This window comes from Anolis sagrei, chromosome 1, assembly GCF_037176765.1.
Source record: "Anolis sagrei isolate rAnoSag1 chromosome 1, rAnoSag1.mat, whole genome shotgun sequence".
Taxonomy (NCBI): domain Eukaryota; kingdom Metazoa; phylum Chordata; class Lepidosauria; order Squamata; family Dactyloidae; genus Anolis; species Anolis sagrei.
In genome coordinates this window covers 259850454-259864886 of record NC_090021.1, presented here as the reverse complement: position 1 = coordinate 259864886, position 14433 = coordinate 259850454, and positions in this window count along the sequence as shown.

Below are 14433 nucleotides of genomic sequence, written 5' to 3'. Positions count from 1 at the left end.
TATTTATTTATTTATTTCCCACATTTCTATCTCACCCTTCTCAACCCCAAGGGGGGACTCAGGGAGGCTTACACCGGCAACAATTCAATGCCACGAGATAATACAAATATAAACAAATATAACAACAGATTAAAACAGTAAATAGAACATTAAGTTTAAAACACATTAAAAACATTGTCATCAATCCATATAGCCAATTCCAGTCCACTTTAACATCCAAAGTGCTACCGAGAAGGCCCTGGCCCTTGTCCCCACCAAGCGCACTCGCGAGGCTGGTGGGACTGAGAGCAGGGCCTCCCTAGACAATCTTAAACTGTGAGGCAGGACGTAGAGGGAGATGTAAGGTAAGCTGGGCAGGTAAGCTGGGCTGGATCTGTATAGGGCTGTATAGGTCAAGACCAGCACTTTGAATTGTACTCAGAAGTGGACAGGCAGCCAGTGGAGCTGACACTGCAGGGGGGTGGTATGCTCCCTGTATGTCGCTCCAGTAAGTAACCAGGCTGCCGTGATTTGGACTAATTGAAGTTTCCGAGCTGTCTTCAAAGGCAACCCCATATAGAGTGCATTGCAGTAGTCTATTTGAGATGTAACCAGAGTGTGGACTACCATGACCAGATCAGACTTCCCAAGGTACAGGAGCAGCTGGCACACAAGTTTTAACTGTGTAAAAGCTCTCCTGGCCACCGCCGAAACCTGGGGTTCCAGACTCAGCAATGAATCCAGGATCACTCCCAAGCTGCGAACCTGCGTCTTTAGGGGGAGTGTAACCACGTCCAACACAGGCTCTAACCCTATGCTCTGTCCCCCAATAACACCTTCTGGGATGGTCTCTCCAGGAAGGACCGGAGCCACTGCAAAGCAGTGCCTCCAAGTCCCATACCTGCAAGGCATCCCAGAAGGATACCATGGCCTATGGTATCGAAGGCCACTGAGAGGTTCAGGAGAACTAACAGGGACACACTCCCTCTGTCTAGCTCTCAGCGTAACCATCTACTAAGGTGACCAAGGTTGTCTCAGTTCCATGTCCCTGCCTAAAGCCAGACTGTGCCAGATCAAGATAATCAGTGTCTACCAAGAATCCCTGGAATTGCGAAGCCACTACACGTTCCAGGACTTTGCCCAAGTAGGAGAGATTGGAAACTGGCCAATAGTTGACTAATTGAGTGAGGTTCAGTGATGGTTTCTTCAATAGGGATTTTATAACAGCCTGTTTTAGGCTGGCTGGAATCTTGTCCTCCTGTAAGGAGGCATTAACCACCACCTTAACCCACTCTGCCAAACCCCTCTGTCCTCTTTAATCAGCCAGGATGGGCAGGGGTCTAGGATGCTTGGGGTTGGCCTCGCCTCTCCAAGGATGTTGTCCACATCTTCAAGCTGAACCAATTGAAATGAATCTATCAAAACTGGACAATCAGATGCTCATGTTACATCCTCAGAGACTGCCATTAATGTGGCATCAAAGTCGGAATGGATCAGAGCGACTTCGTCCGCAAAGAACCAAGCAAATGCTTCACATTTGCTGTTGTTCTCTTACATGTATTCATTCATTAATATGTTTTAGTGCAGGGGTCCTCAAACTAAGGCCCGGGGGCCGGATGCGGCCCTCCAAGGTCATTTACCCGGCCCTCACACAGGGTCAACCTAAGCCTGTAATGACTCAAAAACACACAACAACAACAATCCTATCTCATTAGCCAAAAGCAGGCCCACACTTCCTATTGAAATACTAATAAATTTATATTTGTTAAAATTGTTCTTCATTTTAATTATTGTATTGTTTTTAAGTGGTTTTTGCACTAAAATAAGATATGTGCCATGTGCATAGGAATTTATTCATTTTTTTAAAAAATTATAATCCGGCCCTCCAACAGTTTGAGGGACTGTGACCTGGCCCTCTGTTTAAAACGTTTGAGGACCCCTGTTTTATTGTCTCTGCTTTATAGCTAAGTATATGTAAAATTACATTACCTTACCCAGTGTTTCCCAAGTTTTGGTCTTTCAGGTGTTTTGGATTGCTCAAAGCAATTGAAGTTTCTTAGAAATTGTGGAACTACAATTCTAATAATTTGCAATGGCTGAATTAGATGTAAATGTGTGTGTTATTCTGGAATGATATTAAAACAATCCAGAATAGATAATCTGAGAGTTTACCTGTACAATTTCACATCTCTGAGTATTGAATGTGATCCCATGAATGATAGTAACTTTTTAATCTGGATCAGCTATAAAGTTCTTTCACAATCAAGAGGGTGAAAGGATAATCTCCATTTTAGATTTTTACTCACTCTCTTCCCTCCAGCAGTGGTGCTTACAGTTCTGTCAACAAATGAATCAAAATAATTGTATTTCTGACATCTCTGCTAAAAGCATTTTAACACTGGGCTCTTTTCCAGTCTGCAAGACATGTATTACCAAAAATGTTTTGGCACAGAATTTAGGAATGGAAGGGGGAGTCGCTGTGGTTTCCTTCTTTAGCAATTCCACTGCATTTTCCCAATACAAATTTCCATTTTATAAAAAGAATTGTATGATGAATTTTCCCCACCAAACCCTTCCTTTCCCTTCAGAATGATGGCAACACACAGTAACTGACTGCAGAAACAGTTCTCACCTATTCAATCCCAGTTGCATGGTCACTATATAGCTATCCTTAGTGCAAGCACCTAACACCATCAGGGACAACATTATCGATAAAATGGCCTACATGCCAAGAACAAAATTGCTAAGCCACTCTAAAGGATGGAAGCATCAATTCTCCAACAGAAGGATATACTGTAGGATCACAGTTTTCCCAACCTTACATCCACTTTCACCATTTTCAATGGCAAAACACAAGTTCCTTCCTCAAAAGGTTCTGCAGACTGTGTGAGCCTACCATGAATAAGATGGTGTGAAATAAACCAGATATGATTCATCCACCCCATCTCTTTCTTGAGGGAGACTGATTTCTTTTTGTCCTAGCCTTGTCAGTATGTGCCCAATGTTATAAACAACACCATATAGTTATAATAAAACCATATAATATAATATATTGTATATACATATATTTATAATATTATAATGTAACACAATATAATACTACTACTAATAATACAATATTATAATTATATATTTATATTACATGTAATATTACTTATAATATTACAATATAATGGTATAATACAATATAGTAATATATAATACTGATATTGTACAATGCTAATAATATAATATATTGTATGTATATGTATCTCGTAAGCTGCTCTCAGTCCCCTTCGGGGTGAGAAGGCCAGCATATAAATGTCGTAAATAAATAAATAATAGTACACAGATCAATATCAACATTGTCCTTAAACCCATCTTTATCTTGGTTCTTTTAGGAAATTTATGTTATAGGGCCCATCTAGACAAGCCCTAAAATGCAGACCCTCCTGTATAATAATAATAATAATAATAATAATGATAATAATAATAATAATGATGATGCACCCTTACTTGGATCTGTGCACATCATTCAAAAATACATCACACAGTCCTAGATGCTTGGGAAGTGTTCGACTTATGATTTTGTGATACAAAATCCAGCATATAGATCTCGTTTGCTGTGACATACTGTGTTTTTGTATCAGAATAATAATAATAATAATAATAATAATAATAATAATAATTTTATTTTTGTACCCCGCCTCCATTTCCTTGAAGGGACTCAGGATGGCTTACTTGGGGTCAAGCCTGATCAAAACAATTAAAAGGTGACACATTAAAAATACATAACAACAAAATAAAAGAAAATAAAACAGCAACAGTATAGCAATATTACACAAGCATCAAAATCACAAGTCGAACCAAAAGCAAAATTCAGTTTATCGTTATGAGTGTTCAGACTGGTGCAACAATAACTTAAAGGATAGGGCTAATAGGTAAAGTGCATGGGTCATAAGGCAGAAGTACAGAGCAATGGTAAAGTGAGAGGACAAAACTTAGGGTCCTAGCTGGGGACAGCTATCTAGGGAATTATCTACTCAAAGGCACAGTGGAACATCCATATCTTATTCTCTTTGCAAAAGGTGGACAGAGATGGAACTAGCCTGATCTCCCTGGGGAGGGAGTTCCAAAGCCGACAGGTGACAGCCGAGAAGGCCCTTTCTCTCATCCCCACCAGCCGTGCATGAGATGGTGGCGGAAGTGAGAGGAGAGCCTCTCCAGAGGATCTCAGAGATCATGAGGATTCATATGAGAAGATGCAATCACAAAGATAAACAGGTTCTGAACTGTTTAGAGCTTTATAGGTGATAACCAGAACCTTGAATTGGGACCGGAAACTTATCGGCAGCCACTGGAGCTTTTAAACAGGGGAATTGACTGCTCCCTGTAGTCCAGATGATGCCCCACAGAAAAGTGAGTGCATTTGGCACAAAGCAGGAAAACTCTGCTTTGTGCCAAGATTTTTTGTTAGTGGGAAAGAAGTGGGTCTTTTGAAAGACCCACATCTTTCCTGCTGTGGGTGGAGTCTGGATTGGCATAGTCATCCTTCCGCACAGCCATCTCACATTTTCTGGGCTGAATCAGCCCAGAAACTGTGAAAGGTCTCTAATCCCACCCACCCCCCAAACCCTTTAAAAATAAAATAACTTACCTGGCCGCCATTAGCATAGCGCTGGAGCTCTCCTGGTGTGTAGGAATGACATGCCAGGAGAAAGAGAGGGAGGAGTAAAATTGCTCCTGCCCCCTTTCTCCTGGCACATCATTCGTAAGTGCCAAGAGAAGTCCAGCAGCAGGAAATGCCGGCCTCATAAGTTCTTTTATTTTCTTACAGAGGTTTTTAATTTTGGAGGAGAGGTTAGGGTCTGAGTGTTCTCTCAGAAGGTTCTGGGAGTGCATCTGGACACCCAGCGCCGGAAGCACAGGCTTTCAGGCTGGTGTGGGGTCAGAAGGCTGCCCTGAGCAGAGTTTCTTAAACCCAGGTCGGTGTGGACTTCTTCCCTGTCTGGAACCACCCACAGTGGAATAATAATGTAATTTTGTAATATTTATTAAGTAAAACTTTTTTTATGCAGTTGCACACTTTTCATTGAGTGTCACAGTATTACACAAGAATTTCTGTTCTGGGTGGTCTCTTATCAGACATATTACCTAATCTGGACTCATTGTTTCTATCTACATAAGTGGTTACCACAGTAGCCATTACCAGTGCAAAACTGAGTCTCACATTCATAGCTGATGTATATTCACAGTCTCTACATATTCACAGAATCATAGAAATGATAATTAGGAAAGAACACAAGGGTGATCCAGTTCAACTTCCTGCCATGCAAGAATACACCATAAAAGCACAATCAAAGTACTAGGTTAAGGAATATTTAGGGAACATAAGAGTCCCCCAACCTTATTTTACTAGGTAGCTACCACTGTGAGCAATAGGGGGTCTCTTCCTTTGATTGAGATGCAACAGATTGATGTTTCCACTCATTCTTCTGTCTAGCAAACTCTGGCATGAGAGCCAGAAACAGACACCTATCACAATTCCTCTTTTTGCCAGGGACCACTGGAGGGAGGTAGTGTGACAATTAGTCTTCTGCATTCTGATAAGCAGGAGAACAGACCTTGGTTGCCTGCAATACCTTCTGCCTGGTAAGTTATGAGGGGATGGCCCCGCCTGAAGATATTCACCTAGCTAGGTAATCACTTAGCTAAGTAGCTGGTTTAGAAGACAAGCCATTATCTGGTCTAGGCCTTTCATGCATATTATGTATTATCATGAACAGTTATCACACTAACAATGTACATGGTAGCTGGAATATCTCACAATAGTAAAGAAAATCAATTTCCATCATATGGAGATTACATGGCATCACAGCATTTCACATTTCTTTAGTTAAGGGCATCATACAACTCATAAAATATTTTTACTATGCTGCAATACAACATAATCATTGTTCAGATATTATAATCTCATTAAAGATTACTTGACTACTACTCATTAAAGAGTATTTTACTCTATTACCCAGTATATAAATGTCTTCTGAAACATTCTGTGGATTGCATATTGCTAGTAGCTTCTTCTGTCATAATGCCTCAGAGGCAAACAGCCCCCTCCTGCTTTCTCTCTGATATTATAGCTGGGTCAATCAGTTGTTTTCCTCTACCCCAACCCATGCGTAGACTAGCTGAATGCCTCAGAAAAGAGTTATATTAAGGAAGTGCAAAATAGCCAGTCTGGCTTACTGCCTAGTTTCTCATAAGGCAATTTCTGTCGGAGCAGTTAGGGTCACTTCTTTGAACTATGCTGAATTTTACTATGCATATTCAACTGTTAAGGCTGGCTGCCTTTTTAATATTTGTTAGGAGTTAGCTGGCACTAAATACAAAAACAAACTAAATTCTGTCACTTACACAGACTTTTTATATTTACCTATCAGCATTCATAAATCCTGCCTTTAGGACTCTTGATTTCTAATATATATTAATTGTTAAGGTCAGCACACCAAGAATGAGATGTCTAAAATATTTTTATTATTGACCAAATTCCAATTACAGAAGGCCATGGCTATTTATGCCATTGATATATGCTAGGTTGTTAAGGGAAAGAAGTGAGAGCAAACTTTTATGGGAAGCAAAAAAAGTTTGAAAAAAATTCAGAAAGGAGGAAACTGGTATAGGAGGAGAGTAGTGAACAGTACAGCATTTGAACCAACTGAACTTTGAGAATCTGTATCTCAGACTTTGATGATTTCTGTTGCATTCTTAAATGCTTTTCCAGAATTCTACCAATGGAGTACTCCAATTCATTCTAGGGATCTAAAAATTGAAAGACTTGGAGGCAAAAGAATGAAAAAGACATTCTTAAATGTTTGTCCCCAGTGGGATATTTGAAGATTCTGTTAGGCTTTTAATAATTCTGGAGGACTATTTCCTAACAGTGGCCAAGGGAGAGAAGAGTCTAGTCAAGGATCATAAAATTATGTCTAGATGGCTAACATACAATGATGGAGGCATCCTATAATACCTCTTGGGTCTTCTGGAAGTCCCAGAGGATGCTTGACCATCAGGCTGGAGGAGGTGTCTGGCAGTCAAAGATTCATCTGGCTATCTGAACATATGGTAGCAGGAATATCCTCAGCTACCTCCCACTCCAGCAATGTGGCAGCCATATTGGAAGGGGGTCAGCCAAAGATCCATTCTCTGGTAGCCTGATGATCCTTGGCTGTGACCTGTATGGAAGTATTAAAATGTATTTTAAAAGAGCAGCTGGTGACAAAAAGGTAAATCATTTCTTACTCAAGACAACAATTTCTAAATTATTTTAAAACAGAATTCTCTTCAACTTTCTCTGAGGCCAAGACTGTCAATCAAGTCTGCGAGTGTGTGACTCAGTCAAGACAACAATTTCTTAGTAACTACTGCTATTCCTTAGAAATATTCATTGTTATTGTGTAGTGGTTGAGAGAGGGCAGGAGGAAGCAGAGTAGCATCCAGCTCTATTCTCACAACGGGCATATATGATGCCTGAAAGAACAAATTATAAAAAGAAATACAACACTAGTCCATTCTTCCAAATGTTACTCTCCAGGCCAGTCTGCATTCTATGAGTGTTGACTATGCTCATTTCTCATAGAACTGTATTTTTGTGCCCTGCCCCATCACATGATCCCAACCCCCAGATGATTTGTTATACTTTTGTAAACCTTGGGGCTCCCTCAGCCAGTTAATGCTTGGTGCCAGCTGATATCTCCCTCTTTTTCATGGCTATGATCAAAGCTTTTTGCCAAGATGTGTATGTTCTAAAATGTAATATTTTTCATTGTCTGGGTGAGGACAGCAAGGGTTAGCTGAAAGGTTCTCTGGTCAGATCTTATAGCTGGTGCCTATACTCACCTCCACTTTCTACATCACAAAAAATTTCTAAAATTACTAGTTTTACTATTAGAACACATCTAGAGCTGTCAGAATGAAATCTGAAAATGAATGTTGTCCTTTTAATGGTTATTTGGAAGAGAGAAGTTCGGCAAAAATTACTTGTCATGCAACCAAGTAACAAGCAACATCTGAAATGTTCCCTTCTGCATTTAAAGTTCTCTTCTGCATTAAAAGTAGAGAAAATCTCTCTAGTTTTTTTATTCTGGCAACCTTTAACACAACTGGACAAGGCCCTATCTGTCCCTTTAGCTAGCACCCAATGTATTATGGAAAGAATATAGCACCTTCAGGGCACAGCTAAAAACTTCTGCCTTAGTTAGCTAAGAAAAAGTAATAATTGCTCTCAAGGGAGGTTTAATCAGCAAAATGAGGTAATATATTAAGAGAGCACAAGACAGGGAAATGCCATTCACTTTATAGAGAGGGGGTGTACAAGGAATGCAAAACTGCACAGGGGGACACCATCAGAGAATGACTGACAAAGAAGCCATTGGAACTTGGAGGCCTCCAATAGTGGAGGGAAAGCCTCAATGCTTAGAAATGGCCAAAAACAGAGCAAAGGCTACTGCCTTTGCCAGCTGTCAAAGAACCCCCAATGTAATAGACACTACAGATGGAGGTGGCTGAGAAACTAGCCTTTTCTCACTACTGTGAATGTACCAGAAAGCATGGGATATAAGCCACCTCATCCGACAGGGTTTTTTCCTGTCCTAGTATGTTGCCAGCATGCTGCCAGGACAGCATCTGCCAGAACCCCTCAAATGATGCAGGGTTACTTCAGAAGGGGCTCTGTTGGCCTCCGTTCTGGCAGTGTGCCAGCAGCACACTAAGAGGGAGCCTTGAGGGGTGACTACCTGTCTTCTCATTGAAGGAGCCAAGGACAGCAAGGAAGGAAACCGTGGACAATGAGGAAACATTGTAGGATGACAGCCCATGACAAACCACGGTAGACCCATGGTTTCCCATGCTGCCCCCAGGCTTCTGGATCTTCATTTGCTGGGGCTCAAGGTGGCTGCAAGAGCAAAGACATTGGCTGCAGTAGCCGCCACTGTGATGCACACCTAGCTAGGTATGTGGAGAATGCTGAATTAGGAAGGGGCTGAACTTTCAGGATTTGAATAACCAGGGAGAAGTCCATGGGAGTGATACCAATGCTACTGATACCACTGTGAAATACTCAAGCAAGACTTTCACTTGTGAGAGAAAGGATTACAAATTCAAATGTAACCCTGGCTTACTTATATTATCAGCCAAGAATCCTGAAGTGACTTTTCCTCCTGACTTCACCCAAATACAGAAAGTGTGATGCCTGGTTCAACAACAGCCATGTGAAAAAGATCTTGGAATCTTCATGGACAACAAATTCAGTGGAATTTATGGGAGTATTGTGTCTAGATAGAAGGAAGTCAAGGTGTCTCTTTAGACTTCACCTAGAATACTGTGTCCAATTCTAGGCACCACAGTTTAAAAGAGATATTGACAAGCTAGAAGGTTTCCAGAGGAGGAGAACTAAAATTATCAAAGCTCAAGAGACTGTGCCCTCTGAAGAACATCTTAAAGAACTGAGTATGTTTAGCCTAAAGAAGGGAAGGTTGAGAGGAGACATGATAGCCATGTATAAATATGTGAAAGGGTGTCATAAGGAAGCTGAATTAGGCTTGTTTTCTGCTGCATTTCAGGCCATGTTGTTGCACTGGCAATTGCTGGCGAAAGGGAAGGCACATGGGAGAGCCAGTGGCTCCCCACACACCCTCTCTCCACCCCTCATCACACAGAGGAGGTGAAAGAGGGTGCTTTGGCACCCTTTCTCTTCCCCCATCAAATGGCAGAAAGTGTAGCAATGTGTAGCAGTGTGTGTTGCCCCATTGCTCTTTCTGCCATCACATGGGGAAATGAAAGGTACTCATTGGAGGTACCCAAAATTCACTTTCTTCCCCATAATCATGGAAGAAGTGCGTTTTGGTGCTTCCCCCGACTTTGGGGGGGGGGAAATGGGCAAGGCCTGCCATGCATTGTGTGATGGCGCATGGCAGGCCCCATCATTACTGCAAAGCAAAGTGGCAAAATGGAGCAAAAATGCCCCATGTGAAGAAGTGGTAGGATTGGAGAAATGAGTTACAGGAAATGAGATTCCTCCTGAACATTAGGAACTACCTGACCATAAGACCTATTTAACAGTGGAACTCTCTGCCTCATAGTGTGGTGGAAGCTCCTTCTTTGGAAGCTTTTGAACAGAGGCTGGATAGCCATCTGTCTGGGGTTGCTTTGACTGTGTTTTTCCTACATGATAGAGTGTTGGCCTAAATGGCCAATTTGGTCTCTTCCAGCTTTATTATTCTATGATTCCCAAATCACTGAATGGTTTTAGCCTCAGTTATTTAATCTGAAATTACTTATTCAGAGCACTAGAATCTAGGATTTTTTTCAGAAATGTTTCTTCTCTGCTTAAAAATACTGAACAAACATAGAATACTGTCCTGTCTATCCTTATTTTTAGGCTGCTCCTGCCAGGATTGCCAAGAATTCATTAGCTTCTGTCCAGAAATGTCCAATGTGAGATAACTTTTTGTTTGCTCTAAAACCTTTGGGGAAGTATTTCACCTGCACATTGGAGCTCCCTCTTTCATTCTCTGGTGTATGTGTGTGTATTTGTGTGTGGATTAACCTCAAACCTTCTCAATCTTGTAGTTTTTCTCATTTGAGTTAGTATTTTCCCACCCAAAGCAATTGTAATATATTAGGTACTTGTTTGTATTCTGCATGTATAGTTTGCCATTTATGAAGCTCTGCCAATGTATAAATCTTGATTGCTGTATCTTTAATAAAGCCCCCCTTTTAGGAAATTCTTTGTGAACGTGGTTATTGATTCCAATTTACCTGAGACTTGCTATTAGCGAAACTCACATGTGCACTTAAATCATATATAAGTTAACTCATATGTTCTGATACCATAGCTGGTCTGTTATATGGCTGGTGACATAGTATCTGTTTTGACTGTTTCAAAATTGGATTCTAGGATTGTTTTTAGACTGCATTTAGGAATTTTTAAATAATATTTTAAGGTGTTTAAAATTACCTTCATATTGTTTTAATTGGTTATTATTTGTTCATAACTTCAGGAACCTTTGTGAGTTGGGTGTTGATATAAAAATATTTTGAAATAAAATAAAATAAACAAAATGTGCACTCAGACAATGAGTTTCTTATCAGGATACAATACATGTTTGTTCCTTTGTTTGCTCCCTTGTTTCTACGAAGTTCTCTCAATGTGTCCCTTTTGTTTTCATGTTGAATCCTCAGATGTTTCTTGAAACTTAATTGTATTATCAAATTCCACTTGGTAAAAGATTAGGCAGCTTCTAGGTAACTTTCCCAAACTTCTTCCATTCATAGATGACACAGCTGGGTAGAAATTAGTCTCTAAAAATACTTTCACACAACCTGCTTGTTTTCTAGTCACTGTCTGCTTATGTTATGCTCATTCCATCTGTCAATAGATATGAGTCACACATTCGACCTTTCAGTTTCACTTGCGCACATAAATTTCTTCCAATTTCCTGTGAAATAAACACTTTTAACTCTTTAGTGTTGACTAATCTAGCATGCCAAAAATGAGCTCAGAGAGATTGGGGGAGTGGGCTGATGTGTTGGATCTCTGATATAAATTTGCATCTCATGTAGTAATATTTGCCTTCTCACTAGATATCATTTTACAATAGTAATTAAAATCCTTTATTGGAACTTCCATTTTAAACTAGCTGTTAAGAAAAGTTGACTGCAGAGAGAAAGAGTGAAAGTGAACTTAGTTCTTAATGTCATTAACCACTCCAAAATCTTTCTCCATTACCATCAGTAAATGTTACCAAATACTGTATAAATATGTATATGCATGTCAACTCAAAAACTGTGGAAACACTCTTATCTGAGTGACTATTTCACAATATTTGAAGTAGAAAAGATCATGTATTCCTAGAGCTAAAGTCTGTCTTCTTTTGAAAAACTGTTGTCATAGAACTGATGATGAACATTTTCTGAATAGTCTCTGCTTGCATGAATGTTTGTGGGATGTCTGATATTTGGCCTCTGTGTTTGCCATGTGATGATTCCACAATAGCCATCAATATTTTGTGACATCAAACACTCAATATTCGTCTCTGACAGTTGTCACTGACAAAGATATAATCAACATTTGAGTGCTGTAGATATTCAGCGGTCAGTGCTTAATACTCTCTGACATATTAATCATATGTCTAATTATTCATTTCAAATGCACTTAGTAACCTGGTGGGATTTTTATATATACCCCTTATGCATAGTAAATGCCTGTTGAAAACTCTTGCAATTTTTACTTTGAAAATCCTAATATCAACTTTCAAAAGTGATTCCCATTGAACTAAGCTGCACTTAGACCCAAATAATGTTCATATGATTGCAGCTTCAATTTTTCTCTTTAATTCCCACTGCTTTAAACAGCATCTACAAAGAATAAAATAGTTTTTCACTTCATATTTTAGGGCAAGATGGATGGGTGGTATCCTTCAAGTGACTGGCTCGACTTCGAAGGAGCTGGGGATGGCGATGGCTAACTGGGAGCTTTGGTGTGGGCTAGTCCATGAGGTCATGAAGAGTTAGAAGCGACTGAACAAATAAACAACAAACCCCATGTTTGACTTCATAATAGAGGTCTGTTATAGTTAAGAAAATTGACAAAATAGTCTAAAAATCTTAATTAGAATATTACAAGGATGTCTGTATAAAAATACAGTTGTTTTGGGAATATTTCATGGAAAATATTCCATGTTTGTGTTAAATATGCAACATTAGAAAGGGGAATATTAAGATTTACTCTTAATGAATTATGATGATCTTATGAAGAAAGATGGCAGTTACAATTGTGGCACTATTGACATGGTGGTAAATGGCACCCCAAATCTAGTTTACCAGACAGCAGGAAGAAGATGCAGGTATGTTCTGCTAGCCATCAGAATACAGTGGAAGGATGCTTCCACTCCATCATGCAAACAGGCAACATTGCAACGATCAAAAAACAAGAACTTTGTTGCAGTTTCTTGTCATGGCCTAACTTGTCATTCTCCTGTGCTAAGCTGTTACGATTCCATTACACAAGTTTCTTGGTGATTTGCTTGCAGTATAATCCTAAGAACTTTAATCTGGATTTTGAATTTTAAGTAGACCTTTTTTAAAAGTAGCTGCATATGCAGATAATTGATCGCTATTATATCAATATTAGTACATCCCATTGATGGTGCCTTAAAAAACTTGCAAATCTCTTGGGGTGAGCGGTGGACAAATGCCAGCATTCTGGAAGCAGCAAAGACCACCAGCACTGAAATGATAATTCTCTGCCATCAACTTCACTGGACTGGCTACATTGTCTGAACGTCCAGTCACCATCTCCCAAAGAAGTTACTTTATATCTCAACTCAAGAATGGAAAATCTAATATTGGTGGACAATAAAAGGGATTTAAAGATGTAATTGGAGATCAGCTGTAACCAACAGTACTAAGGATTATGAGGAGGCACAAATACAGGGTGAAAGATACAAAAGGGAGCTCCCAAGCCTAGAAGCAATCACAAAAGGGCTCTCTCACTCATCTTAAACAAATATATTTCTGGGGACCCAGTTTCAAAGATTATCTCAAAACGTGGGTGGGCTTGTACATAAGAAAGCAAACATTCAAATACTCAGAGACAGAGATCCTGAAATTTCTAGTCAAACTACAAAAGAGAAAGCATTTAACACAATTTTATCTGAAGTTGTCAACCATTTAGAACTTTATCCAAATCCTTTTATTTTCTTTGTCATACATTTGTTTTATTTAGTAGGTTGTTACTTTATAATATGATAACCACATGTTCTGATCTAAGAAGTAATGTTTCACTACCAATCACATATCTAGCTTTCAAAGACATTTCTTATTCTATGTGCTTTCATGTTTTCTGACTTATAGCAACTCCTATCAAAGGGGTTTTTTTTTTTGTAAGATTTCTGCTATCACCTGCTTTGGGGCTGAGAGAAAGGAAATTGTCCAAGATCACCCAGTGGGTTTCCATGGCTGAACAAGGCTTTGAATCCTGGTCTATTGGGGTTTTAGCCCAGCATTCAAACTACTTTATCATGCTGGCTCTTTCAGGTGTTTGAAACAAAAGAATTGGTAAATTAATGTTTATCTCTCAAAACTGCTACTTTCAAACATATCTACTGTATGATCCAATATAAACTTCAGTTTTAATTAAATGATCACAGAAATGGCTGTTCATTTAAGATAAACTGGAAAAAGTAGAAGGAATAAACCTCTACATTCTTTTTACTCAAGAAATGACATATTAAGATAATAATCAGAAGTTTGCTATCCATAATCCAACTGCAACCTCCAGCAGGTCTAATCAACACAGCCAGTGGTGAGGCATGCTGGCATCCTCCAACATCTGGATAGCCACATCATTCCTGCCCAGGTCTACTACCTGGTCTACAAATGTTCAGATTTCAAACTGATCTGATAAATACTGTTAGA